This window comes from Mesoplodon bidens (genome assembly GCF_964165515.1).
Source record: "Mesoplodon bidens genome assembly, chromosome: 6".
Classification (NCBI taxonomy): domain Eukaryota; kingdom Metazoa; phylum Chordata; class Mammalia; order Artiodactyla; family Ziphiidae; genus Mesoplodon; species Mesoplodon bidens.
Window position 1 is genome coordinate 46,483,788 of NC_138162.1, and position 26,954 is coordinate 46,510,741.

At 40.9% G+C, this 26,954-nt stretch overlaps 1 protein-coding gene across 2 annotated transcripts in view; it reads left to right on the plus strand.

Annotated features, from left to right (window-relative positions):
• Positions 1 to 26,954, plus strand: part of APTX (aprataxin) — an 82,321-nt gene that overhangs the window by 45,990 nt on the left and 9,377 nt on the right. Inside the window, exons 9-10 of one of the 2 annotated variants that reach the window (XR_014016031.1) lie at positions 4,639 to 4,789; positions 5,669 to 5,754. The gene's annotated coding sequence lies outside the window, so the exon portion shown is untranslated. The remainder of the gene's footprint in view (positions 1 to 4,638; positions 4,790 to 5,668; positions 5,755 to 26,954) is intronic. The other variant, XR_014016032.1, reaches the window with a different exon arrangement.

The window sequence follows — 26,954 nt, forward strand, 5'->3', positions numbered from 1 at the left end:
TGAATGTCTTACATGGTAGCATGAAGAATAGGCTTTGAACAAATCCTAAGTTGGAGCTGGAGGAAAGGGCTCTCAAAGTCCATTAGCCTCTCTGAAATGGAGTAATCTATTATTTATATCTTAATCTGTTAACTTGTTTTTTTTTTTTCTTTAAACAAACAAGCTACCACCAAGGAATGAGCTTTGCTTGCGTCTTGGAGTCTCCTAATGAGTAGGGTTCTGATGCTTCTGACTCAGGGAGGGGCTGGTAGGTGAGCAATATGTAAGCAATTGTCAAATGACTCATCAAATCAGTGACATCCTCAAATGCCTGAGAGTTCCTCTCTTGGCAGTTGCTGTCTACCCAGACCTCAGGGAAGGAAACAGCCTGGGCATGGGGCAGTGGGAAAGGAGTTCTAGGATTCTGGGCCATTCACTACTCAATTCCTTTTGCCTGTTCCATTTTGCAAATTTATTTTGAGACCATCTATTTCAACCTTGTCATTTTTTAGAAGGCTACTGGGACTTGGAGGTTTAAAGGGTTCATTTAGCAATTTAAACCAGATCTTGGCCTGTATTGGAAGTCTTCTTGACTCTTCCCAGATGTGCTCAGGGTACTGACATCTTATTTAAGAATAAGGAATGGCGTCAGTGCTAAATCCCACTTGTTTCTTGTCTTGCATATTTTCTTTATCTAAAGGTAGAGTAGGAATAAAAGGACTTAGGCCTTGCGCTCTAGAGCCCGCAAGCCACAACTAATGAAGCCCATGTGCCTAGAGCCCGTGCTCCGCAGCAAGTGAAGCCACCGCAATGAGAAGCCCGTGCACTGCAACGAAGCGAAGCTCCCGCTCGCCGCAACTAGAGAAAGCCCACGCACAGCAATGAAGACCCAATGCAGCCAAAAATAGATAAATAAATTAAAAAAAAAAAGGCTTAGGCTTGTATTTGAAGCTCAGCTCTGTCACATGTTAGCTGTGTGACACTGGAGTAGTCATTTAACCTCTCTGGCCTCAATTTTATCATCTGTGAAATTGAGTTAAAATGTGTAATCCCCGATTGACTGTGAGGATTAAACAAGTATGAACGTGAAAGTCCCAGGTACAGCACTCATCAATCCTGGTCTTCTCTGCTAAACTAACCCCATCTGACCTGTGAGGCCTCAGTGAGTATTCTCTCCAGCAAGTTCTTTTTCCCTTCCAGTCTTGGTTTCTCATATTTAAAACCAGGGCTTTGGACTAGATGATACTTAAAGTCCCTCCCAGTAGTAAGAGGGATTTATAACTTGCTTCAGGCTCCAGCTGGTTAGCTTCTATTGCTGTGTCCCTAAGGTCTCCTTTTTTACTAAGATCAAAATTGGCAGATGAGCTTTCTAAAATACAGAGATTCTTTACATCCATGCCCTTAACTGTTAAGTAAGTTTTAAAAGAAGTCTTCATCTGCCCCAGTTTATGCTGATTCTGGACCCATGGTGGAGAGCAAAGGGCATAGCTGAATCTAGGGGTTTAAGTGACATCATTAGAACTTTCCCTTTCCATTTCTTAGTTCTGCTTTCCTGTGTTGACTCTCTCCAGGGGGCAACAAAAATAGCCATGGGCCTCAGAGAGAGAGAGGACAGTCCCTTTCCTTGACATTCCTGCCCAAGTATAGAAAGGACCCTGAGTCTTCTGCTTAGGTCACATACTCATCTCTGGACTAATCACTGTATCTCTTAGGAGGAGCCGTACTCTGGCTGTCTTGAGGAACAGGACCATCTTGAGGCGAGATGGGTGGAGGGCCACAGGACTGATGGCCCCGCTAGAATTACACAGAACAGGGAAGAGCAATTTGCAAAACAACAGATATTTACCACTCACATGGACTGCACACATCCTTCCAAAATGCTGGTAGCTCCCTTAGCCCCGTGCCGTTGACATGGGATCTAAGACTAAAACGGAGGCAGACAATCCTGGGCTTCTCGTAGCTACAGGTTGAAAGTTGACACAACCCACTGCCCCGACCCCCAGCCTGTACTGTTTGCCTTGATTGGAGAAAAAACTATCATATTCAAATTGAATAGCTTCTCGCTAAGGACCTTTTGCAGAAACTTCTCCAGAAGCTGTAGGATGCACTCCTACAACACTGGCTAGAGTTGCCAGGGTCCTGAGGCACCTCCATGTCCTGGCTCACTAGTAGACCACCAGCTCTGCTGCTCTTTCACTGGCTGCTCTTTCATTGCTGCTCTTTCATTGGCTGCTCTTTCGGGGGTAGGAGGCTAGGGCCAGGGCAGAGGAAGGGGCTTTGGGAGTTGCCCGAAAAGCCAGTTGAACAGATGGATTCTTTTGTGTGTGTGTGTGTGTTGATTCCTTCCTTCTTTTCTTCCTTCCTTCCTTCCTTCCTTCCTTCCTTCCTTCCTTCCTTCCTTATTTTAACATCTTTATTGGAGTATAATTGCTTTACAATGTTGTGTTAGTTTCTGCTGTATAACACAGTGAATCAGCTACAAAATGTTCATGACAGAGCAAGGGGAGGAAATAGGTAAAATACTAGAATGTGATCCCTCCAGCTTGTCAGGCATTAGGGAAGAGACCCAAGATTTTGGAGAAAGGCCCCAATAGGCACCCCTATCTGAATACCCCACCTGAGAAGCTGTTAGTGTATGTCTCATGTGAATGAGTAAAAGGCACCCTCTGCAAGTGGAAGCTTTTAGCCCACACTCACCCCTGAGTCTGGGGCTCATGTAGGTCACAAATGTGCAACCTTACAGGGTGGGGACCCTGTTTCTCACCAGACCATGAGGTTCTCTAGAACAGATGCTATTTCTTTGGTTCTCTGACATGTACCCAATAAAATTCAGTATACTTGGAACATAATAGGATCCCAATAAAATTTTTTTTTCTCCACTCACAGTGAAACATTTATTGGGTTTCTATTATGTGCCTGGTATCATGCTAGAGGTTGACAGTATGTAATTACATTTTAGACAATTCCAAAAAATGCCTGAGAGAGATAAGAGTGGAGCTCAAGTATAACATTTCCTCACAGTATCAGGCATAGGTATCTGTACCTGTTAGAAAAACGATGAATCCTGCCACAAGTGGAACAGCAAAGAACAGCATGTCCTACAGTAGGTCTGAGGGTATAATAGCATACTAAATTCCATTGTTATTTATAATAACAAATGTTTTTTGTTTTACTTTCTAATTTTTTTAAATATCTTTATTGGAGTATAATTGCTTTACAATGGTGTGTTAGTTTCTGCTTTATAACAAAGTGAATCAGTTATACATATACATATGTTCTCATATCTCTTCCCCCTTGCATCTCCCTCCCTCCCACCCTCCCTATCCCACCCCTTTAGGTGGTCACAAACCACCTAGCTGATCTCCCTGTGCTATGCGGCTACTTCCCACTAGCTATCTATTTTACATTTGGTAGTGTATATATGTCCATGCCACTCTCTCACTTTGTCACAGCTTACCCTTCCCCCTCCCCATATCCTGAAGTCCATGCTCTAGTAGGTCTGTGTCTTTATTCCCGTCTTACCCCTAGGTTCTTCATGACCTTTTTTTCCCCTTAGATTCCATATATATGTGTTAGCATATGGTATTTATTTTTCTCTTTCTGACTTACTTCACTCTGTATGACAGACTCTAGGTCCATCCACCTCACTACAAATAACTCAATTTCGTTTCTTTTTATGGCTGAGTAATATTCCATTGTATATATGTGCCACATCTTCTTTATCCATTCATCTGTTGATGGACACTTAGGTTGCTTCCATGTCCTGGCTATTGTAAATAGAGCTGCAATGAACATTTTGGTACATGACTCTTTTTGAATTATGGTTTTGTCAGGGTATGTGCCCAGTAGTGGGATTGCTGGGTCGTATGGTAGTTCTATTTGTAGTTTTTTAAGGAACCTCCATAATGTTCTCCATAGTGGCTGTATCAATTTACATTCCCACCAACAGTGCAAGAGGGTTCCTTTTCTCCACACCCTCTCCAGCATTTATTGTTTGTAGATTTTTTGATGATGGCCATTCTGACTGGTGTGAGGTGACCTCATTGTAGTTTTGATTTGCATTTCTATGAGCATAGTATCTGTTATGGATCAGAATTAGTGGAACATAAAAATGTTCATATTTTCCCACATAACATTCCAGATTATCAATCTTTGCTAACAAACAAGGTGATAAAAGGCTATTGGGGTTTTCCATACCTTTTCTATGAAGTATCTATTTTTAGGGGGATTATTATCTTTGGCCACCAGATGGCAGCATTTGAACAATAAAGTCTTAATTTGTCCTTTTTTTTGCGGCGGGGGGCAGTTTTATGTAACTCTTATATTTTAGAATCAGTGTTTTAAAATAAAATACAGAGGGGTTTTAAAAATAAGGTTTATGTGTGTTTAACTGATCTCCTAATTAAGATAGAAGTTTGACAGAAAACCAGGGTGTAGTAAGAATATAAAACATACATGATTGATAGAGGAGGTCATTTGCCTTGAGATTAAATAGACTCTAAAATTGGCTAGAGCCATGATTGAGATCTGATTCTGGCACTTAACCGTGGAGGGTCTTGGACATGTCAAGTGCATGGTAGGCATTGAAAAGTATGCTATCTCGTTTCCTCCCATTTCTTAAGTTGACCCCAAGGTTAGTAACTCTTGTTCCCATCACAGGTATACCTGGAAGCAGCACTGGGAGCAGACATTTCTGCTGGGCATATCTTTGAAAAGTGACATCATTTTTACATTGACTTAATTATTAATTCTCTGATGGTTCGATATTAGAGGAAGCACTGTCAAAGCGAGATGGTGATCCACAGAGAAGGTAAAGGGCTGCGTGTGCATTTTTCATGGGCCAGTTTCCAACCAAAGCCTCTTTCTGATAAAAGAACCTAGCTTCACCTCTGTCCTCCAGCTCTTTCAATGCTTCTCTCTTCTAAACAGGCAGAATAAGTGCCCCAACCTCAGATAGTACCAGAATATCAGAGCTGGAAAGAACTTAACAAACGAGGGCTCCTGACATTTTGAAGGAGTCACACAGGTTCTGAGAGGTGAAAACTGTGGAGTCTCTCTCACTGTACATACATTTTCATACAAATCAATTATCTATCGATTTCTTAGGGCAGAGGTTCTCAGCTGGTGTGTGTGTGTGTATATGTGTATGTACATCCCTTTGACCCTGATTATTTTGAACAATCTGGTAGGGCATTTTTCCAAACCACATACAGAAATTAACTCTGCTATCAATGGGAGAACATCTAATACTGTGTTTTGCGGGCAGACAAATGTTTAAACTCTTGCCTCAAGAGTCTGTTAAAATTCTTTAGTCTAGTAGCCTCTGATACCCCACTGAGTCATTTGGGACACAGAAGTGATTGTTTTAACACCAGTGATAAAGTTAAGTCTTTATTAAACACCAAGAACGCTTATATTCCCAAACTCATGGTGGGAGAATATATACTAAAATGTTAATTAGTGTTTTTTTCTGGATGGTGAGAATGTGGGTAACATAATTTTCATTATGTTGTGAATATTTCTAATTAGCTACAGTGAATATGTTTTTGGGAATGTGAGAAAAACCAAGTTTTATTTAAAAAAAGTAATAGGTCACAAGGGAATGCAATCAACATTCAGTTAATTTATATTAATAACTGGTAAAGCCAAAAATGGCTAATAATTTTAACAAGTCATATCACTTCTCCAGTCCTCTATAGATGGAAAGACATCCTGCAAGTCCAAATTCCAAGCCTTTAACAGGTTCAATTGGGCCTGAGAATGACACAGATGAAGGTAATTCATGTTCTGGATGATTTCCCTATCACTAGATTTAGAAGACTATATTTTCTCTGTTTGCCCACAACCTCAATCTCTGTTTCTTTCACAGAGATATCAACTACATTTTGTTCAAAATTGTTGTACACAGCAACTTCCTACTTGTATTTACAAATGTCTTTCAGCAGCCATTGAAGTCCCATGATTTCCCTTGTGTTATGTTGATGTGGCATATTATATTAGGTTTCCAAATATTGAACCGTCCTTGAGTTCTGGGAATGAACCCTCTTGGTTCCTGAGGGCTACTTTTTCAGTGTTGACTTGGACTCCAGGAAACATTTTTGATGGGGTGGGAATGGGAGATAACATTTATAGGTTAGTTCATGTGTGAGTGCTTTGTGGCCTGAAAGCCAGACTTCAGACATAAAGATCAGGAGAAGTGGAGGAGCAAATAGGACCTGAAAATCAGGAGAGAATGGTCAGGACTTTGGCTTCAGATATCCTTTGTGGTAGAGAATTCAAGTAATGAGAGAAGTGGAGAGGCAACAAAAAGAAGTCAGAGAAGCTAAACCAAACTACATAGTGAAAAGGGAGGAAGAGAAAGAAGATACAGGAGGTGAACATTTGGAGAGGACCTTGAGTCATTTGGGAAGTGGGAGCTTTTTTTTTTTTTTTTAACATCTTTATTGGAGTATAATTGCTTTACAATGGTGTGTTAGTTTCTGCTTTATAACAAAGTGAATCAGTTATACATATACATATGTCCCCATATCTCTTCCCTCTTGCATCTCCCTCCCTCCCACCCTCCCTATCCCACCTCTCTAGGTGGTCACAAAGCACCGAGCTGATCTCCTTGTGCTATGCGGCTGCTTCCCACTAGCTATCTATTTTACGTTTGGTAGTGTATATATGTCCATGCCACTCTCTCACTTTGTCACAGCTTACCCTTCCCCCTCCCCATATCCTCAAGTCCGTTCTCTAGTAGGTCTGTGTCTTTATTCCTGTCTTACCCCTTTTTTGAGTGGTCGGGAGAACTAGGGAAGGGAGGAGGAGATTTTGGAGAAGGGTTACTCTCCCTGATGTGACCTGGATCCCCTTTAATAATTTTTGAGAGTTGAAAGCAAAGATTATATACGTCATCTTCTTGGGGGGGAAATTTTGATTTCTGTTGTTTTCTTTCCATTTCTCATATCTTGCATTTTGTGTTTCTTCCTTTTTTCTTGATTGCATTTGATGAATGTTTGCTTATATTACAAAGTGATATTTTTCAGAAAAGTAGTTCTTGCATTTGTTAGTTACTTTCATGATTGAACTTTTTAAATAATGAAAATATTTACTGCTATGAATTGATTGCTGGCTTGGATCTGAGACTTACGGAAACTGCCTTGGCTGTTGATAACAAGGAAATATTTAATCTAATTTTAAGACCTGAACCATCAGATTTCCTTGTGTCCATTGAGAAGGCATATGTTCAAGATGCTAAAGTGGAAGTGGTATGTTTATCCCTAGAATAAGACTTTGTTCCTTGTACGTGTCACATGTATTTTTTCTTTGTATTTTCTTATAAATGAGTAGTTGTATTTGGGTGCTCTCATCTCCTTTCTCCTTACCTGTATCACAGCAACGAAACAATATGACCTAGGCAAGGATCTGCCATTAGTCTTTTATACTTTACTGTGATTTTAAACCCCAGTATTCTTTCCTTCAGATAGGAATTTGCATTTCAGTTCTATTTGTACAACAAAAAATTTTGTCCCCAGTTAAAGGATTTTTAATTTTAATGAAGTGCAATTTATTATTCATCCCCCCCCCACTCCCCCTGCCCCAACTCATGTTGTAAAGTCACCACCAAACCCATTGTCACCTAGATTTTCTCCCATGTTATCTTCCTGGAGTTTTAGTTTTGTATCTTATATTTAGGTCTATGATCCAGTTTGATTTAATTTTTGTGACAGATGTAAGGTCTGTGTCTAGATTCTTTTTTTTTTTTTTTGGTGAATGTCCTGTTACAAGATTTTTTTTAAATTAATTAATTAATTAATTAATTATTTTTTGGCTGCATTGGGTCTTTGTTGCTGCACGCGGCTTTCTCTAGTTGCGGTGAGCGGGGGCTACTCTTCGTTGCGGTGCGTGGTCTTCTGATTGTGATGGCTTCTCTTGTTGTGGAGCTCGGGCTCTAGGCGTGTGAGCTTCAGTAGTTGTGGCATGCAGGCTCAGTAGTTGTGGCTTGGGGGCTCTAGAGTGCAGGCTCAGTAGTTGTGGTGCACGGGCTTAGTTGCTCCGCGGCATGTGGGATCTTCCCGGACCAGGGCTCGAACCCGTGTCCCCTGCATTGGCAGGTGGATTCTTAACCACTGTGCCACCAGGGAAGCCCCTGTTACAAGGTTTAAAGCATTATCTGATGGGGAAATTTTTTTATTTTTATTTTATTTTTTTTTTTGCGTTACACGGGCCTCTCACTGTTGCGGCCTCTTCCATTGCGGAGCACAGGCTCCGGACGCGCAGGCTCAGCAGCCATGGCTCCTGGGCACAGCCGCTCCGCGGCATGTGGGATCTTCCTGGACCAGGCACGAACCCGTGTCCCCTGCACCGGCAGGCAGACTCTCAACTGCTGTGCCACCAGGGAAGCCCTGATCGGGAAATTTTTTAATATGAAGTAAGCATCTCTTTCCTCCCCTCCCAATGTCCCGCTTCTCTGATAATGAGAATCTATGATTAGAGAGAAGAAATTTCAAGGGAAAAGAATACAACTGCTAGCAGCAAGCCATGTAAATTAGGGAGACTACAGTGAGAGACCTCCACTCCCCCTCCAGCTGTTTGTTTTTCTTCCTCTGACAGTTGGTGGGGGTGGGGTTTGGAAGCTGCTGCCTTCCTGGGCTCAATGTGCACAGACATTTTAAACTCCAGCATAACTGTCAGCAGAGGCTCCTCACCTCTTGCCTGTGCCCATCTGCCAGTTCACAGGTGCCACAGAATGGAAGCAGTGTTCGGAAAACCACGCATTTGCCTCCGTTTCGCTGTCCCAAGCTCACTTCAAGATTTTGGGGAAAATGAGCAAGGGCAGCTACCACCCATGTTAAGTGTAAAAAGTCAGTCCTTTGTAGAAGGCATGATTGAATTGTCACAATTTGGAAAGAACTTGTCACAGTGTGTGATCTGCCCAGAGGCACTCTCCAAAACACCGCAAAATCCTCCAGGAATCCTTTCTGAAACTCCAGTTTGCCAGGCTGACCTGCTGAGCATACTGTTCTGTAAAGGCAGAGCTTGTTTTCCAGTTACTGGTGGTGGGAGGAATACCACAGTGGAGTCTACTTTTTGAGAAAGAGATGACAACTCATTTGTGAAAGGGAGATGGGCATAGGGAGCATTAGGCTGCCCAGGTGTGTGGGAGAGCAGTGAGGACAGGCATGTCTTTGGGGACAAAAGGAATTCTCAAGCTGGGTTTGCCCTGAGAAATAGAAACTGGTCTCTTCAAGATAAGATTTTTCCCCTCCTCTGGGGCCTGGAAATATGGTCTGCTGGGTATAGAGGGAGGCACTAAATAAACAGCACTGAGGCTCCCTTTGTGACAGTCACCAACCTTGGCAGCAATGCCATGAGGTAGGTGGGTTCAGTTTCACTTTGCTTGAGGAATTTAGTTTCAATTTGCTTGAGTGTTTCTGGGAATTCCCTGGCAGTCCAGTGGTTAGGACTCTGTGCTTTCTCTGCCGTGGCCTGGGTTTAATCTCTGGTCGGGAGGAACTAAGATCTCGCAAGCCGTGCAGCGCAGCTAAAAAACAAAACAAGACAAAACAAAAAAAAACTCAGAATGGTTCTGTCCCAGACCAAGGTAGTGGGTGGAGAATAGGGAATTAGAAGCTAGAACTCTTCCCTTATGTCCAGGTGCCTCCTCACGTATTCACAGAGAACATCTCCCTTAAACCAGTTACTGAGCCTTAACGTTCAGTCAAAGTATGTTAGAAGGCAAGCTGCGAATGTCCAAGCCTGGCTGAGCTGAAGGCAATGAGTCTGAAGGCTGGGGCATCTTATTTGAACAACCTGACTTCTTCCCTCAGTCCCCTTCATAAAAGCATGTGCTTCCCATCTCCATCCTTCCCTTCTAACCATGTGAACAGAGAAAGGTAAAAGTATAGCTGAAAAATGACTTACTCCAATAAAACCTCTGCTGCTACTGAGCAAGCGGAGGTAGAAAGGGCAGAGTAGAGAGACCCAGCATGTTTGGCTGTTTGGATCCTCCCTGCTCTGGCTGGCTTTTCAGAGTCTCAGTTTCCTTTATGGTAAAATCAGGTGTTAAAACAGTGAGAAGTAAGTGAAATAAAGTATCTAAAATGTCCAGTACAGGGCCTGGCCCCCTGGATTTAAATTTCCTTTTCTTCCCCCCAGCGACAAGGTGGAATGGACGGGCCTGCCTGGAAGTAGGTACCAGGCAGGTGTGGACCAAGCCTCCCAGGAGGGGGCGGGGTAGGGGCCCGGGGCTGCGCCTCAGCCCATGTGAAGCTCTTGCCCACTTCCTCCCTCCCTTCTCCTCCCATGGAGATGGGCTGAGATAGCAGAGCCACGTCTCTGCACTGAGTGAGGGGAAGGAGCCGAGCCAGGATCCTCACCATGAGAACGCCCCTGGGGCTCTGAGGCATCCTTGGCCTGTTGGTGTAGGCCAGAGGCTGCCCATAGGGGCTCAAGCCAGAGGAGGTGGGGAACAGAGGAGACCGTGACCAGGAGGGAGTCCTGGGTCCCAGATGGCTGGGGTTAGAGGAGGGTAAGCCCCAAGCCCTCCACCAGGCTCCCGCTGGAGACTTTGAGGCCCCCTTGCCCCCTCGCCAGGGTTTGGTGTTGGGGACGACCTGGGGCAGGAGTTCCCGGGGTGGTGGTAGTGGTGGTGGTGTGGGCACCTCCCTGGGGTTTGGAGTCATGGAGGGCTCAGAGAGACCTTCTCAGAGAGCAGGAGCTGCTTGCTCATCTCAGGGACCCGGGCTTTGTGAGATCTGGACAACGAAGACTACACCTGCTGGCTGCTGCTCCGCCTGGATGGACCAGGGCATCATGCTGGACTGCAGGGGGTGAGTGCAGCTTGATGGGCAACCCACCAGGGCTGGACTTGGATGACCAGACGCTGGGCAGTGAGGAAGGGGCCCCGTAATATCCTCCGCGCTCCAGGGCTGCCAGTCTAAAAGTGATTTTAACATCACCTCTTGGCAAAATACCTGTGCCTTTTCTATCCTCAATGACCAGTACTGATTTTTCTTAGTCTCTCATGTTAACCAAAACAACCCACATCCTAGTTGCTGGGTTCAAATGCCAGATCTACCACTTAGCAGCTGTGTGACACTGGCAAGTTGTTTAACTTCTCTGATCCTCAGATTTCTCACCTGTAAAACAGAGACACAGTAGGTCTACCTTGTAGGATTGCTGTAAAATAATGACAGTTAAACTCTTGGTATATGGTCACTAAATAACTATGATGATTATGGCAAATAGTTGTCTTCTAAGGAAACTTTCTTGTAGATTTGGTCTAATCTATTCATTGGAATTCTTGGTTTCTTTTCTGATGTAAGGAACTATACAACTTGCAGGTTCTCTCTGCTCTCCTGCCCTTTCCACCTCTCTTGCTCAGTGGCAGCCGGCTTAGGTGAGCAGGTTAAGAAAAGATTCATTTTGGTAGATGCCAAATATATCTTAGGACCAAGTAAAACATTCTTGACAAAAGAAGTCACTTTTAATTCAAAAGAATTTTGAGAAAGGAAATAATTTAGCCCCTCCTCCAAAGATAGGAGCTAGCAGGGTAGTTTCTATATTAATTAATAAACTATTATGTTTTTAAAGTGGAAAAATAATCTGACACGTGACAATTTTAGGTGAATTCACTTCACAATTGTTTGGAGCAACCATCAACTTCAAGATTAAACTTTCAGTCACTTGGCCAGGTACGGATTAACACTCCAACTCATTTGTGGTGACTAAGGAAAGTAAACATTTTGTATAATTGTAAACACCTATCATTATCATGGTTTCCACCTTCTGGGTTCTTTCCTCCTGTTTTCCATGTATTCTATCCCTACAAAGTCTGTGAGGTTTTAAACCAATGTGACTAATAGCAAGGACAGTCAACAGGGCATCCTCTCTCCTTCTGTGGCTCATTTTTTCCTGGATGGGGCTACTCTATACACATAATATAATTGTGTTTTTCACCTTATCTACTCCTTTAAAATCTGAGGAGGAGTTATCAAAACGAAAAGCAAAAGACCTTTGAAGATGAACGATGCAGGCAGATACTTTGGACTTTGTACTGTAATTAAAATTGTTTCTGAATTGCTTTTTGGTTTCTCATCACTGTATTCATATGGCTTCTGTTTCTTGAGAGAAAAACCTAATTTTTGTCTTTTTAATAGAATTACCTAATTGCACAGTCATTTTCAACTGTACCAAAGCCCACATTAACAATGAGCCAAGGGAAATAATTATGACTCGCAGACTGGGAAGAGGTAAATGATCTGATATGTAGTTCTTGTGCTTGAGGAATTTAATTTGACATCAACAGAAAGAGCATTTTTCTGAAGAAAAAAATCTTGTAACTTAATTCACAGTGTACTTAGCTATAGACAGTTCTATTGACAGAATTCGTTTAATGTTTTTCTGATTCATTTGGTGCTTAACAAAGGACTTTAGCTCTTGCCTCTCAATTCATTGGTGTATGGTTGTTTAATCTTAATTTTTATTGACTGGTGAGATATATAAAATAATTATGGTGAGAGATTTTAGTATATATATATCAAAATTGGACATCTCCAGGAGGCAAAGAATAAGTAAGGACATAAAGGAATTGAATGCTACAATAAGTAAACGTGTGTGTGTGTGCGCGTGCGTGTACACGTGAGCACCCAGGTGTGCACTCATGTATAGAGGAGAAAGACTCACATCCTTTGAATAGAGAAAAGATATACTCCCCCCATATGTTCATGGAACATTTAAAATAGTTGATCCCATATTTGACAACAAAGAAAATTTTGATACATCTTTGTGTTGTTTCATTTTGTGCAACAATCGTGTACTACATTTATAATGCAAAAAAAACCAAAATAAAAACAAAATTTTAAAAATGTGTTTGTTCTATTTCTAATGTCTAGAACAATGTTTGGCACATATTAGGTACTCAATAAATGTTGGCTACATAAATAAGCAAATGGCTTTTAACATTCGTTGAATACCTACTATGTACTAGGCACCGGACATCAGGCATTGCCTTTTGGCTGTGTGGCCTAAAGCCATTTGAGTTAAAAGGATTTGGGTATATCACAGAGCAAACCATGTGCACTCAAACATAACTAACAGATCACAAGTCTGCAGTTATTCCTTTAGCCCACACCAGGGGCTCTATCTGTTCTCCTAACTGCATCTGCTGAGGTGGTTTACTTCCTATCTTTGATATACAGGTATACGTTTCCCACACTTCATGTAATAATTTACAGAGTGAGGGAGGTGTGATAAGGGCATATGGAGTAGGGAAAGCTCTCTGATAATGAAGATGCTGACTGCATTAGGTAACTCTGACATCCTTTCCAGCTTTACCAAGAATAATTCTTCCATCTCCAGTCACACTGGCTCTGTTATCTGTTTACTTATGATCATTTTTTACTTGTTATCTGGAAATAGGTTCTTTTTTTCTTTCATTTAAAAATGCTTCTTTTCAAAATATTGGCTTAGTTGAAGGGGCTGAGTTTCTGCTGTAATTGCTGACTTAATTCATTGTAATAGGCACACCCTACTGAAGTACTGCTCACCATAACAAGCACTTATTTTAAAAGACATTTTCAATCAAGGAAAATGAAGAGCCCATAACTGGATTGGGCTATTCACTGTTTTTTTTATTAGACATTTGTTTACAGTTTGGAAATGTTTGCTGCCCATAAGCAAAATTAGCATCAGTATAAAAGGTAGTACCTTTTTCTACCCAATAATGTGTTGTGCATCTTCTTTAATAGTAGGCAGAATAGTAGGGTATCTGTGTTTTTTCTCTTTTTTGCTTTTTAAAAATGATCAGTTATTGAGAGCTTGGTATGTGTTGGGCACTGAACAAAGCTCTTTAAGTAAATTATTTTAATCCTCACAACAATCTTATTAATTAGGTGTGATGAAGAAACCAAGGCTAAGTGAAGATAAATAATAAAACTAATAACAGAAATTCTCTCTGGCTTCAAAGCTCATGCTTTTAACCACTGTGCTATACTTCTCCTGTCTATTGCGTGGTCATATTCTGGAACTTACCACCTTCTAGAACACCTCCATTTTAGAAGACTCAAGTAAAACTCAAGTATCCTGATCCCAGCTGTCAGTTTTTTCATAGTTTCATTTCTACTATCTCTGTTTTTCAGCATCAAGATTTCCAGTCCCTTGCTCTTTCCACTTCCTCCCAGTTTATCGGTCCCATCTTGGGCTTTGTTTCTTCTCCATGAACCCTCACGTTTGATCACCTAAAATATTCTCCCACAAATACCCCTTTTATTTTTATTCTACTGCTCATCCCACTCTACTGTATCCCAACCCTGGATCAGTGCCACAATTTGCTTCCTTTACTCCTATCTTCAGATTAGTTAATGTTAGAAAAAAATATCAGTAGATCTTGCAATAAACCTTGCAGATTGGCACCCCCCCACATCTATGGCCTTGAACCCTTGTTGGGCTCTCAGCACTCTCCTTTCATTCTGTTGATTGGCTGTTGTCAGGTTCCTCCTTCATTGTCGTCAATAAATATTCGATGTCACTACCACTGTCCTTAAGTTCTCACCTTACTCTTAGCTGACTGTGTTTTCTCCTACTTGATCAAAAAACTGAGGCCAGTAAGAATTATCTTGCTCACTTTCCATCCCCCTCACTGCCGCTCGTCTACATGCATACAATTCCTGATTTCCTTCCACAGGATAAGGGGGTCCCTCTTCCTGTTCAAATCCAGCCCTTCACCTTGACCTCAGGTCTAAGATGGAAGCATGTGCACTCTGGGCAGTAGGATGTAGAGTCAAGGACCCAAACATACTGTTTCTTAAGAAAATTCCTGGACCCTCCTTCATGACCCTTCTCTATAACTCCACGGCCAGCATTCATTCACATGCCACAGGTGACTAAGCTCTAAGGGAGGTTGTGAAATACAATCTTTATTTTGTATAACTACACGCCCAATTAAATAATAAAATTTTATTATTATAGAAGCAGCACAGAATGAGAATTGGAGATATTGAACAGTCTCTGTCAATGTTCCTTTGCACATGAAAAAAATTGGGTTACCTCTCTTTTTGTTCTTGACATATTTGTTGCTTATTTTGCAAATACTTAACAAATTTAGACCTTTTAACTTTGTTTATGGTGTCTCTCATCATACAGAGGTTTAAAATTATGTAGCCACATCAGGCATTCTTTCTTTTTTCTTCATTGTTCCTAAATTTTATATTTTGCTTAAGTAGGCCTTCCTCATACATATGTTCTCATATTATCTTTTGGTACTTTTATACTTTTGTTTTTGACTTTAGGTCTTTATTAATTGGCATTTATTTTGTGGTATAGTGTGGGTAGGGATCCGTGTTTATTTTTTCAATTTTTAGCTAAATACTCCAACTCATCTATTAAACAAGGCTTCATTTCTTATTCACTTGAAATGCCACATTTATGGTGAGCTAAATTTTAATATATACGTGAGTCTATTATGGACTCCCTATTCCACTACTATTGAGCTGTTTGTTACTAAACTCATACCACAATTTTCATTCATATTATTTTGTAGAATTTCTTTATTCTTCCTTTTTTTTCTTCTCCTTTTCCTCCCCACTTCTCCTCTGTTCTCTTCCTTACTGCCATTTTATCTAGCCAATCTTGTATGAGGCTTCTGTGAAGCTGAGGCAAACTGACACAGTATCCAGCTTTATTTCCTTAACCGTGGAATCTTTGTCCCTTCCCTACTCATCACTCCCCCATTCTTTGTTGCCCATCATTACCCCTCTTAGGTCTTGCTGAGGTTGGAAGGATTGTGGCTTGTAGTTAAGGCTTGTTCTTTACACTTCCTCTTTCTGATCCTTTGGACCAAGTGTCTGTGTAGAATCTATTTGTCTTTACTGCTGGATTTAAAAACTTTCTCTAAGTTCTCTGAAGATGTGAAAACATCACTGACCCCAGTGTATGTGGATTCACCTCTTCCTTTATTTCCTCTTTTATTTATTTTCTTTGACTGAAGCTCTTCTCTGAATTAGTGAGACGTTGAATCTCAGAGTCTTGTAGCACATAAATGAGTTACGTGATGCTCAGTGGTCCCATATGGCCATATGGCCTTGGAAACAGTTTGGTGCTCAAAGTTTGTCTGAACTTGTTCTGGGTTCAGATGATATAGAAGTGCTGGTGTTTGTCTCAGAGTGATGAGAAATAGGCATGCCTCTCCCTAGGGCTCTCCCTAGGGCTCTCCCTCCTGGGGCTCTCTGCACTACTTTGCTGCCACCTACCTTGACTTTCCCTATGGTCATGGCTTGTTTGACCAGTGTTCTTCTTCTTCAACATTTTATTGACTCTTTAAAAAAAAACCCCACAACCCCAAAACGAAACAAAACAAACCCCCAAAACAAAAGGGACTCCCCTGGTGGTCCAGTTGTTAAGACTCCGTGCTTCCAATGCAGGGGTCGCAAGTTCAATCCCTGGTTGGGGAACTAAGCTCCCACGTGCCAGGTGGCACAGCCAAAAATACCCAACATTTTATTGGCTCTTTTTTTTTTTTTTTTGAAGCTGAATCTGATTTATTCTAGAGATTGGTTATATTTATTCATTAATACATGATTATTGGCTCTTACACAGTTACTCTTCCAGATGAACTTTCTCTCCAACTAGTCAGATTTTATTAAAAAATCATTAGGCTTTTGACTTTGATGGTTTTTAATTTATCATTTAATAGAAAGCATATTAACCATGTTAACCATATTGGATCATCAGAACAGATTCTGATGACAAGAGCTGGGGCTCTAGTGGATATTATGAGTGTGTGTGGGTATGTTTATAGAATGATGGTGGAAGATAAAACATGGAAGGCTTTCCTTTATAGTGTGATTTCAATAGGAATTTTAGAGGAAAAAGTAATTTTACTCTGTTAGTCAGCTCTGATGAATTTTATGAGATAAAACAATCTATGTGTAAAAAGGAGTCAAGGCCGAATAAGCCAATACAGTTTGATTTACATCAAAGTGCTAATATATTATAAAGTCACTGAATGCACATTAAAAAGTTGCCATAGTAATAGTGATTTTTATGAAATGATTTTGGATACTAGATTCTTGAGTGATGGCATTCCTTGTTACTTGCTTCAAGGCATCTTTAGCTCTCTGTCCTTCTCTCTCTTGTCTCCTTGGAGGATAAACACAGGAAAGGGACCAGTACCTAGTACAATTCTTTGATTTCAATCATTTGATTTAAAATTTGAAGTCAATTTAAAACTCATCTAAGCAAAAAATATATTTATTGATAGGATTAAAGGATGGTTCACAGAGTTGAAGGAAATGTGGAAGAGGGGACCTTCAGAGGAGTCAGGAATATGGAGCAACTCTAAGAACCTGGGAAGCAGTAATCATGACATAGCCTCCTCAGGGCAACCAGAATGATGAGTGAGCTCGTACTGTTTTCAGTCTTGTATCCTTATATTCAAGGCTCAAATTCTAGGAAGTTTCTGATCTGCTTTGTTTAAAAAAACCTGTACATCTTGCCACTTAGAGATTGGTTCAAGATGGCACAGTAGAAGGACATGTGCTCACTCCCCCTTGTGAGAGCACTGAAATCACAGCTAACTGCTGAACAGTCATCAACAGGAAGACACTGGAACTCACCAAAAAAGATACCGCACATCCAAAGACAAAGGAGAAGCTGCAATGAGATGGTAAGAGGGGCGCAATCACAATAAAATCAAATCCCTTAACCACTGGGTGGGTGACTCACAAACTGGAGAACAGTTATACCACAGAAGTCTACCCTCTGGAGTGAACGTTCTGAGCCCCACATCAGGCTTCCCAACCTGGGGGTCTGGCAACGGAAGGAGGAATTCCCAGAGAATCAGACTTTGAAGGCTAGTGGGATTTGATTGCAGGACTTCGACAGGACTGGGGGAAACAGAGACTCCACTCTTGGAGGGCACACACAAAGTAGTGTGTTCAGTCTCCCATAGGAGACTGAACCAGACTTACCTGCTAGTGTTGGAGTGTCTCTTGCAGAGGCAGGGCGTGGCTGTGGCTCACGATGGGGACAAGGACACTGGCAGCAGAAGTTCTGGGAAGTACTCGTTGGCGTGAGCCCTCCTGGAGTCCGCCATTAGCCCCACAAAAGAGCCTGTAGCCTCCAGTGCTGGGTCACCTCAGGCCAAACAACCAACAGGAAGGAAACTCAGCCCCACCCATCAGCAGACAAGCGGATTAAAGTTTTACTCATCGCTGCCAAACAGAGCAACACACAGCTCTACCCACCACCAGTCCCTCCCATCAGGAATCTTGCACAAGCCTCTTCGATAGCCTCATCCACTAGAGGGCAGAAAGCAGAAGCAAGAATAACTACAATCCTGCAGCCTGTGGAATGAAAGTCACATTCACAGAAAGGTAGACAAAATGAAAAGACAGAAGACTATGTACCAGGTCAAAGAACAGGATAAACCCCAGAGAAACAATTAAATGAAGTGGAGATAGGCAACCTTCCAGAAAAAGAATTCCGAATAATGATAGTGAAGGTGATCCAGGACCTTGGAAAAAGAATGGAGGCAAAGATCAAGAAGATGCAAGAAAGGTTTAACAAGGACCTAGAAGAATTAAAGAACAAACAGAGATGAATAATAAATCACTGAAATGGAGAATACGTTAGAGGGAATCAATAGCAGAATAACTGAGGCAGAAGAACGGATAAGTAACCTGGAAGACAGAATGGTGGAATTCACTGCTGTGGAAAAGAATAAAGAAAAAAGAATGAAAAGAAATGAAAACAGCCTAAGAGACCTCTGGGACAACATTAAATGCACCATCATTCGCATTATAGGGGTCCCAGAAGGAGAAGAGAGAGAGAAAGGACCCGAGAAAATATTTGAAGAGATTATAATCGAAAATTTCCCTGACATGGGAAAGGAAATAGCCACCCAAGTCTAGGAAGCACAGAGAGTCCCAGGCAGTATAAACCCAAGGAGAAACATGCTGAGACACATAGTAATCAAATTAACAAAAATTAAAGGCGGGCTTCCCTGGTGGTGCAGCGGTTGAGAGTCCGCCTGCCGATGCAGGGGACACGGGTTCGCGCCCCGGTCCGGGAAGATCTCACATGCCGCGGAGCGGCTGGGCCCGTGAGCCGTGGCTGCTGAGCCTGCGCGTCCGGAGCCTGTGCTCCGCAACGGGAGTGGCCACGGCAGTGAGAGGCCCGCGTACCGCAAAAAAAAAAAAAAAAAAAAAAAAAAAAAAAAAATTAAAGGCAAAAATTATTAAGAGCAACAAGGGAAAATGGCAACATACAGGGCAACTCCATAATGTTAACAGCTGATTTCTCAGCAGAAACTTTACAAGGCAGAAGGGAGTGGCACGATATATTTAAAGTGATGAAAGGGAAGAACCTACAACCAAGATACTCTATCTGGCAAGGATCTCATTCAGATTCGAATGAGAAATCAAAAGCCTTACAAACAAGAAAAAGCTAAGAGATTTCAACACCACCAAACCAGCTCAACAACAAATGCTAAAGGAACTTCTCCAAGTGGGAAACACAAGAGAAGAAAAGGACCCGCAAAAACAAACCCAAAACAGTTAAGAAAATGGTAATAAGAACATACATATTGATAATTACCTTAAATGTGAATGGATTAAATGCTCCAACCAAAAGACACAGGCTCACTGAATGGATACAAAAACAAGACCCATGTATATGCTGTCTACCAGAGATCCACTTCAGACCTAGGGACCCATACAGACTGAAAGTGAGGGGATGGAAAAAGATATTCCATGCAAATGGAAATCAAAAGTAAGCTGGGGGGCTTCCCTGGTGGCGCAGTGGTTGAGAGTCCACCTGCCGATGCAGGGGACACGGGTTCGTGCCCCAGTACAGGAAGGTCCCACATGCCGCAGAGTGGCTGGGCCCGTGAGCCATGGCTGCTGAGCCTGCGTGTCCGGAGCCTGTGCTCTGCAATGGGGGAGGCCACAGCAGTGAGAGGCCAGCATACTGCAAAAAAAAAAAAAAAATTATATATATATATATATATATATATATATATATATATATATATATATATATATATATATATATATACACCCGACATAAGAGCACTTCAATACATAAGGCAAATGCTAACAGCTATAAAAGAGGAAATCGACAGTAACACAATAATGGTGGGGGGCTTTAACACATCCCTTACACCAATGGACAGATCATCCAGACAGAAAATTAATAAGGAAACACAAGCTTTAAATGACACAATAGACCAGATAGATTTAATTGATATTTATAGGACATTCCATCTGAAAACAACAGATTACACTTTCTTCTCAAGTGCACATGGAACATTCTCCAGGATAGATCACATCCTGGGTTACAAATCAAGCCTCCATTAATTTAAGAAAATTGAAATCATATCAAACATCTTTTCCGACAACAATGCTATAGGATTAGAAATCAATTACAGGGAAAAAAGTGTAAAAAACACAAACACATGGAGGCTAAACAATACGTTACTAAAAAAGCAAGAGATCACTGAAGAAATCAAAGAGGAAATCAAAAAATACCTAGAGACAAATGACAACAAAAACACTATGATCCAAAATCTATGGGATACAGCAAAAGCAGTTCAAGGGGGAAATTTATAGCAATACAACCCTACCTCAAGAAACAAGAAAAATCTCAAAGAATCTAAGTTTACATTTAAAGGAACTACAGAAAGAAGAACAAAGAAAACCCGAAGTTAGTAGAAGGAAAGAAATCATAAAGATCAGAGCAGAAATAAATGAAATAGAAACAAAGAAAAAAATAGCAAAGATCAATACAATGAAAAGCTGGTTCTTTGAGAAGATAAACAAAATTGATAAACCTTTAGCCAGAGTCATCAAGAAAAAGAGAGGACTCAAATCAATAAAATTAGAAATGAAAAGGAAGTTACAATGGACACCACAGAAATACAAAGCATCCTAAGAGACTACTACAAGCAACTCTATGCCAATAAAATGGACAACCTGGAAGAAATGGACGAATTCTTAGAATGGTATAACCTTCCAAGACTGAACCAGGAAGAAATAGAAAATATGAACAGACCAATCACAAGTAATGAAATTGAAACATTGATTAAAAATCTTCCAACAAACAAAAGTCCAGGACCAGATGGCTTCACAGGGGAATTCTATCAAACATTTAGAGAAGAGCTAACACCCATCCTTCTCAAACTCTTCCAAAAAATTGCAGAGGAAGGAACACTCCCAAACTCATTCTACGAGGCCACCATCACCCTGATACAAAATCTGGACAAACATACTACAAAAAAATTACAGATTGATATCACTGATGAATATAGATGCAAAAATCCTCAGCAAAGTCCTAGCAAACAGAATCCAACAGCACATTAAAAGGATCATACACCATGATCAACTGGGATTTATCCAAGGGATGCAAGGATTCTTCAGTATATGCAAATCAATCAGTGTGATACAGCATATTAACAAACTGAAGAATAAAAACCATATGGTCATCTCGATAGATGCAGAAAAATCTTTTGACAAAATTCAACACGCATTTATGATAAAGACTCTCTGGAAAGTGGGCATAGAGGGAACCTACCTCAACATAATAAAGGCCATATTCAACAAACCCACAGCAAACATCACTCTCAATGGTGAAAAACTGAAAGCATTTCCTCTAAACTCAGAAACAAGACAAGGATGTCCACCCTTGCCACTATTATTCAACATAGTTTTGGAAGTCCTAGCCATGGCAATCAGAGAAGAAAAATAAATAAAAGGAATACAAATTGGAGGAGAAGAAATAGAACAGTCACTGTTTGCAGATGACATAGTTCTATACATAGCTAATCCTAAAGATGCCACCAGAAAACTACCAGAGCTCATCAATATATTTGGTAAAGTTGCAGGATAAAAAATTAATGCACAGGGCTTCCCTAGTGGCGCAGTGGTTGAGAGTCCGCCTGCCGATGCAGGGGACACGGGTTCGTGCCCCGGTCCGGGAAGATCCCACATGCCGTGGAGCGGCTGGGCCCGTGAGCCATGGCCGCTGAGCCTGCGCGTCCAGAGGCTGTGCTCCGCAACGGGAGAGGCCACAACAGTGAGAGGCCTGCGTATCGCAAAAAAAAAAAAAAACAAAAAAAAACAAAAATTAATGCACAGAAATATCTTGCATTCCTATACATTAACAATGAAAGATCAGAAAGTGAAATTAAGGAAACAATCCCATTCACCGTTGCAACAAAAAGAATAAAATATCTAGGAATAAACCTACCTAAGGAGGTAAAAGACCTGTACTCAGAAAACTATAAGACACTGATGAAAGAAATCAAAGATGACAGAAACAGATAGAGAGATATACCAAGTTCTTGGATTGGAAGAATCAATATTGTGATAATGACTATACTACACAAAGCAATCTACAGTTTGAATGCAATCCCTATCAAATTACCAATGGCATTTTTTAGAGAACTAGAACAAAAAATCTTAAAATTTGTATGGAGATACAGAAGACCCCAAATAGCCAAAGCAATTTTTTTTTTTTTTTTGCGGTACACGGGCCTCTCAGTGCTGTGGCCTCTCCCGTCGCAGAGCACAGGCTCTGGACGCGCAGGCTCAGCGGCCATGGTTCATGGGCCCAGCCGCTCCACGGCATGTGGGATCCTCCCGGTCCGGGGCATGAACCTGTGTCCCCTGAATCGGCAGGCGGACTCTCAACCGTTGTGCCACCAGGGAAGCCCACCAAAGCAATCTTGAGGGAAAAAAACGGAGCTGGAGGAATCAGACTTCCTGACTTCAGACTATACTACAAAGCTACTGTAATCAAGACAATATGGTACTGGCACAAAAACAGAAATATAGATCAATGGAAAAGGATAGAAAGCCCAGAGATAAACCCACACACCTATTGTCAACTAATCTATGATAAAGGAGGCAAGGATATACAATGGAGAAAAGAGAGTCTCTTCAATAAGTGGTGCTGGGAAAACTGGACAGCTACATGTAAAAGAATGAAATTAGAACACTCCCTAACACCATACACAAAAATATACTCAAAATGGATTAAAGACCTAAATTTATGGCCAGACACTCTAAAACTCTTAGAGGAAAATATAGGCAGAACACTCTATGACATAAATCACAGCAAGATCCTTTTAGACCCACCTCCTAGAGAAATGGAAATAAAAACAAATATAAACAAATGGGACCTAATGAAACTTAAAAGCTTTTGCACAGCAAAGGAAAACATAAACAAGAGGAAAAGACAACCCTCAGAATGGGAGAAAATATTTCCAAATGAAGCAACTGACAAAGGATTAATCTCCAAAATTACAAGCAGCTCATGCAGCTCAATATCAAAAAAACAAACAACCCAATCCAAAAATGAGAAGATGTAAAATAGACATTTCTCTAAAGAAGATATACAGATTGCCAACAAACACATGAAAGGATGCTCAACATCACTAATCATTAGAGAAATGCAAATCAAAACTACAATGAGGTATCACCTCACACCAGTCAGAATGGCCATCAACAAAAAATCTACAAACAATGAATGCTGGAGAGAGTGTGGAGAAAGGGGAACCCTCTTGCACTGTTGGTGGGAATGTAAACTGATAGAACCACTATGGAGAACATTATGGAGGTTCCTTAGAAAACTAAAAATAGAACTACCATATGACCCAGCAATCCCACTACTGGGCATATACCCTGAGAAAACCATAATTCAAAAAGAGTCATGCGCCAAAATGTTCATTGCAGCTCTATTTACAATAGCCAGGACATGGAAGCAACCGAAGTGTCCATCGACAGATGAATGAATAAAGATGTGGCACATATATACAATGGAACATTACTCAGCCATAAAAAGCAACGAAACTGAGTCATTTGTAGAGACGTGGATGGACCTAGAGACTCTCATACAGAGTGAAGTAAGTCAGAAGGAGAAAAACAAATATCATATATTAATGCATATATGTGGAATCTAGAAAAATGGTACAGATGAACCCATTTGCAAGGCAGAAATAGAGACACAGATGTAGAGAACAAACATATGAACACTGATGTGGCAAGCGGGGGTGTGGTGGTGTTGGTGGGATGAATTGGGAGATTGGGATTGACATGTATACACTAATATGTATAAAATAGATAACTAATGAGAACCTGCTGTATAAAAATAATAAAATTATATTTAAAAAAAACCTGTACACACATACACACACACTTGCACACTTGTTTTTCTTGTAGAAAGGATTCTTACAGAGATTTTCTCAGTAGTTTGCAACCTCTTTCAGATTATGAATCAGGGATGGCCATACAAGAAATGCTAGTTTCAAATGGAGAAACACATTGTGCTTGAACAGTTTTACTTCTATGTACAGGTTTCTTAAAACTTGTCTTTCTCTGTGATTTTCTTTTACACTCATGTATCTATGTCTTCCTGCTGTCTTATCTTGTTTTTCTTCATTTCTGAATTTTCATCAGTGAATTTCATTCATGAGGGTGTTCTGTTTTATTATGTTCTCTTCCAGAAACCTCTCCTGTGGCACCTCCCCCAGGCTTTCCTCCCTCATAGGCAATGTCCAGAGTGCTACATATTTTTAGACCCCATTTCCCCCCTTCCTCCTGTCCTATTTCCTTCGTGTCCTCCTTTTAAGGCTGACTAAGTATGAAAACTATTCCCAGAAGAATCATGGCATGTGGAGCATAGCTGCCCCAACCAACACACACACCCACGGCATGAGGCTGGGCTGTCACATCACACCTGAAGATTTATGAACATGAGAATAAATGCTTCTTGGTGCATGCCCCTTGGGTCGGGGTCAATCTGTTACGCAGCATTTTTGGGGCAGTAGCTTACTGATACATAACTTTCCTAGCAAATGTATTTTCATTTAAACTGCAGTATTCTGGAGTTCATGCCTTATTCTTGTGAATGTCTTATAGAGTTTCATGCAGGGTAGAGAGAAAATGCTGGGCAGAAGGTGTCTTGTGGGATCCCCTCAGTATACACCAAGAGGCAAAAGCCTACTATGTGCATGTTGGTTTCACACACTAAATGATCAATGTTTTGTGAACTAGATTCTGGAAAACCTTTATAACACAGTATAGTTATCCAGAGTTTTTTTTCCCAGCTGAGTATATTTTCATCATGATTCTAGTATAGGTTAGAGTGTGGCTCTGGTTAGCATAAGCTCCTTTGATGGGCTCTTGAAACTCTGCTTAATATGGTCTCCAGCAGGTTTCCAGGCAGAAGTGTTCCAAGGGGAAAGTCATCAGCACTTTCCTGGAGCCTGCCTGGTCTATGAGATCGACTCTGAGCTCAAGACTCTAGTTTGTATTTTTAGTCTATAAAGATCAGTGTTTATGTTAGTGTTTATTAAGAATCCCCTTATTTGTGGCAGTAGGCAGTATATAGAGGAGTGCTCATCTGTCATCCATATCTTTCAGGAGGTTATACTCTGAGAAGACAGTGCGAATTTTATTTTAACATCTTTACTGTTTTTTATGCTTACAAAAAATCTGCTTCTTATAAAATATAAAACACATAAATAAATGGCATTGTAAGTAAAATTTGTCACCAATCCCACACCTTAGAGAAAATGACTCCCCATTCCTTAAGGTTTTTCTATGCATGTACAAAAATACACCTTTTTATTTTTTACAAAAATGGGGTTACACTCTAAATGCTGTTTTGCAGCTTGGTTTTTTTTTTTTCCCTACCTAACAATATATTGCAGACCTCTTTCCTTGTTAGTTATTATTCTAGTTTTGTTATTTTTTATTATTTAATTTTCTTCACAGTTAGAACTATTTGTAAAGTGATTCTCCTTGAGGCATAATTTTGTTTTCTTTTCTAGGATCATATCCTAAACCAACATACTTGTTTTTTTGTAACTGCTAAAAGCAGTAAAAACTTGGAAGAAAAAATTTCAAAAAGATACTGGATAACAAAAGTCAAGGCTAGCAGGTCCGGGTGATAGAAATTCACAATCTTTACTCAGGAGTGGGCCTCAGTCTGAGCCAACTTTTTGCTTTTACTTCACACTCAATTTTTTTACCTTATTGTAAATCCTTAGTAGAAGTAGGACATTAGAGGGGAAATAAACTGCTAGAAACCTGTGTGTTGACAGGAGCAAGTGACAGGTACCATTCTTTTCGGAGGAAGGATTCAGAAAAGACATTTCAAAAGACCCAAGGGTTAAAAAAAAAAAGATAGTGATCTAGAGCATTTTAGTATAGAGGGAAAGTATTAGTGATTCCTCAAGAGTTCCTGACCACAGTCCCAGGAAGAGAGCTGATATACATCATCAAGCTCCTGAGCCACAGGAAAAGTTTCATTATTGCCCCCTCTGTTGAAACAGAAAAATTGTTATGCATCAATATGTGTAAAATTAAAAAATTAACTGTTTAAAGGGGAAGCTCCAGTTATATGAAGAAGATATCAGCAATTGGGCAGCTCTTTCTTTGCCTGTTGAATAAACCCAATTGTCTGTTCTTTTAGTTGGGTTAGGGAAGCAGTGCGAGCCCCCTTCCTGGGCTCCCTTGCAGTTGGGTTGGCTATGAGACTGAGTTGTAGCTACGGAATGTGAGCAGAAGTGAAGGGCACCTCATTCAGAGCTGGCTCATAAACAATATTCTTCTCCATTTTCTCCCATCTGCTGGTGGGACTTTGATGTTCAGGGCAACCCGAAAAGCCATGTGTTGAAGATGGCAAGGGCCTTCATCAACCTGGCTTCTCTCCTTTTTCCTTATCCCAGGTTGATTGGACTTCTAAATAAGCAAGAAGGTAGTTTTCATTTTGTTTGGCTATTGAGAAAATGGACTTATCTTTCTTTACAGTGGCAAGCATTACTTTTGCTAATATAGAGTAACACAATCCTACCCCAGGAAACCTGGCAATCCGTGGAGATAGTCCAACTCCACTTGATTGTATTTTTGTGTGTGTGAAATCTCATTACCACTAAAACATGGTGACAGGTGAACCTGGTGATGCCTTTGACATAGTGTCTTTCCCATTGT